The 3,723-nt window shown below is 32.6% G+C and overlaps 1 non-coding gene across 1 annotated transcript; it reads right to left on the bottom strand.

The window, feature by feature from the left end:
• Positions 1 to 3,312: 3,312 nt before the first annotated feature.
• LOC126010183 (small nucleolar RNA SNORA51) lies at positions 3,313 to 3,441 on the bottom strand. Its single transcript, XR_007496311.1, has one exon. It is a non-coding gene; the product is annotated as a small nucleolar RNA SNORA51 (small nucleolar RNA).
• Between the last annotated feature and the right edge of the window lie 282 nt (positions 3,442 to 3,723).

The raw sequence follows: 3,723 nt of genomic DNA, 5'->3' as shown, positions 1-3,723 counted from the left end.
GATTCTTCCAGGAATCAAAAAAATTTTAATTGTTTTAATGGGGCTAGAGTGACAGCAAAGTGTATGGCATTTGCTTTAAAAACTGCCAACCCAGGATAAACCTGGGTTGAATCCCCGGCATCCTATATGGTCCCTGGAGCCTGCCAGGAGGGATTTATGAAAGCAGAACCAGGAGGAAAACCCTGAGTGCCACCAGGTATGCCACCCCCCAAAAAAATTGTATTAAGTCTATACTATAAATATTTCTTCGAATAGACTATACTTTTACTGATTCATTTTATATTTCAGTTTTAATATTTTATAAATTTACAATTTATATTATCTAGTATTACATTTGAGATTGAATAAGATGTAAAATTTTATTCAAGTTTAGTTTGCTTATTTTTTCTGAATTTCTAATTGTTCAGCCTCTTGTTAAAATGGATATCCTTTTCAATTAAATTGTTTCTGAAGCATTGAAAAAAATTATTGATAAAATTATGTGGCTGTTTCTAGGTTCTCTAAATTCTATTGATTGGAATCTCTATTCTTCTATGTAAACCAGAATATAGTGATTTATTTTTGTGCCCATAAAATAAAACTTGTAGCAGGCAGATGAATTTATTACTTCATTGGTTTTTCAAAATAATTAAAATTGTTTTAAATATTTTACTTTAAATATGAGCTATAAACTAATATTATATTCACAAACTTTCTGATCACATTTAATAGATTTTAAGTTATGTATAAAACTCAAGGGAAAATTTTCACTAGTGCATTATTTAATCCCCAGTTTTTTTCATTTATTTTAAGACATAATTTATTGGTGTTTTGTAGTTTTCAGCATGTAAATCACATTTTGATAGTGTTAGGCTTATTGTAGAGGGTCTCCCAAAGCAGTGCTCAGATGTCTCAAGGACAAGAACCATTTATACCAGCTTGGCAATGCAAACCAGATATTTCAAAGATACTTTTTATTTAATTGTTTATTTTCTTCCTTCCTCCTTCCTTTCTTCTTTCTATTTTCCTTCCTTGTTCTTTTCTTCCTTCCTTTGTTCCTGTCTTCCTTTCTATTTCTCAACTTTTTCTTTATCTCTTTCATTCTACTTTCTTCCTTTTATTTATTCTTTTCTTTCTTCTTTTTCTTCCTTCCTTCCTTTTTTCCCTCCCTTCCTTTTTTATTTTTTCTTATTCATCTCTTTCTACTTTTCTTCCTTTCTTTGTCTCTCTTTGTTGCGCCCTTTCTCTTCCTTTCTTCTCTGGCTTCTTTCTTTCCTTCCTAACATGCTTTCTATTCAATAGAAACTTTCTTTTAACACCCAGAGAACTTAACAATAACAATTACCTGCTTTCAGGACTGAGCACTCTGCATCACTCTCTAATTATGAGTGAAATTGGGAGATGCTCCGCCTCATCCTGACTTTGCTGTGTGTTATGGACATATTCCAGGATCCGTGGCTGCAGAAACCTGACACCAACAACAGTGACTGTGTGAAGAATAGAAGTGTATTGGTACAACAGACATGACTTGGGTTGGACAGCCTGGTATGCCTGGAGCCTAGAGTTGGTCTTGTGCAGGGAAGCTTCAGGGGTAAGGTCTTCTTATGTAGGCCAAGGCTTTTCCTTCCTATGTCCCCTATATTTTGCTGGGCCTATGCAAACAATTGTCACACTAACACTGTCTTTGCTGTGCTCCTTTGACTCATCCTTGATAAAATGATGTATTATAATCAACTGTATCAATAATGCGTTAGCCTTTAATGTCAAAGGAGTTACATAGATTTTGTGGTTTTAGATTGCTTTGGTACTGCTAAGAAACGTTGTAGTGTGCTACAATCTGGGAACTTGAGGGACAAAGTAAATGTGCATGTGTTTTGTTTTATTTTTCTTAATTTTTTTTTTTTGGTTGAAATTTCAAAATCAAAGTATAAGAAGGGAATTTTTGAGAATTCTGTTTATGGGTGATTGTCTTCCCACTGTAACATTACCTTGTCCTTTCTTTGCATCTTTGTCTTCAAATAAAAGTAAAAAAAAAAAAAGGAAATATGTTGTTGAGTTGGGTTTTTATTTTTAAAGAAATGATTTTGATTTGGAGCTGAAATTTTATAAAATAATTTTTCTTTGTGTAATTGCCAAAATTGAACCCAGAGCATCATACAGAGCATACATGCAGGGTATGTGATCTACCTGAGGTCTATGGAAAGTTATTAAATGCTCTTTTTACACTGATTTATATAATCATGTTTTCTTCTGTTTTGTATTAATATAATAATTACATTATATAATTTAATTATGTAAATAGTAAAATAATAAAAATTGAACAGAGGTTAATGGTTATAGAAGATGGAGAGGTTAAAAGGCACTTACTGTCTAATGAAAATACGGTTTTACTTTGACCTAAAAAATGTTTGAATTGACAATGTTATTAATAGACTAAGTGGCATTAAATTCTACAGCATAAAATCATTAGTGTTATTTTATATTAATTAATTGACCATTGAATCTCTAGATTTCTTTAATTTTTCTAAGTACAGGCTAGCACTGACTAAAAATAACAAGCTTAATGTCGACTCTATGTATCATTAATTTTAATTTGTGTTTTGAGTAAAAAAGTATTTTATACATCTGAAATAATTCCACAGAATTATGATGTATTATCTTTACATGAATACATTATATTTATCTGCAAACATTTATTTATATATCAATGTATAAAATAAAATGTTGAGTTATAATGATTAAATTTTTCTATAATTAATTTTGCTTTACAATTTTTTTCATTATTTTTTATTTTTTTACTTTTTGGTTTTTGGGTCACTGTTCTCAGAAGTTACCCCTGGCTCTATGCTCAGAAATCGCTCTTGGCAGGCTCAGGGGACCATATGGGATGCCGGGATTCAAACTACTGACCTTCTGCATGTAAGGTAAACGACTTACCTCCATGTTATTTCTCAGGCCCCAACTTTAAAAAATTTTTGTTTTAACAGTATTTGTAATTCATATATTGTGATAAAAATATATGTGCATGTTTTATGTTTATTTAATAAACAAGCCTATAATTAAATGTTTCATATATATATAATTTGAGGTGAAGATTGGGTGATGTCTAAATATACTCAGAACTTGTTTCTTTGCTCAATAATCACTTCTGTATATGCAAGAGGAACATTTGCACTCTGGTGATCACACAAGGCTTGAACATATTCAAGGCAAGTGCCTTTATTTACCACTATAGTATTTCAACAGACTCAAAGTACAATTTTTATATTTTTAAATGCACATATGTTTATTAGAATTAAAAAATTTTGGAGAGTAAAATAGCCTCCTTTTATTTTTTGTTCCCCAATTCACAATACAAACCAGGCAAAGGGCCTGTGTTGAGGTGTATAAGGGGTGCATTTACTGTACCTCCTCTTTCTATTCAGTGTAAAGAACACAGCCTGTGGTAAGAATTGAAAGGCCTTATGTTGTGTGTGTAAATATTTTAGGGGATTATTATGTTACTGACCCTACCCTGATCGGTGATTGTGCCCTACCCTAGGGTGTGACCTGGCATTCTGCCCCCACCCTAGGGTGGTACCTGATTCTGGGGGATAAAAACAAGGGTCTATGGAAGACAAGAGGCTTTTGGCTGGAACTTATGCTGAGTCTTTAAACTTCAGTCTTGTCCACCGAATAAAGCTAATATTTCCACAAGCCTGACTCTCTGCGAGCTGTTTACCCGCCGTTTCACCTCAGAACCGT

The sequence above is a fragment of the Suncus etruscus genome, chromosome 5 (assembly GCF_024139225.1).
Source record: "Suncus etruscus isolate mSunEtr1 chromosome 5, mSunEtr1.pri.cur, whole genome shotgun sequence".
NCBI lineage: Eukaryota > Metazoa > Chordata > Mammalia > Eulipotyphla > Soricidae > Suncus > Suncus etruscus.
This window is presented reverse-complemented; position numbering and strand designations above follow the sequence as displayed.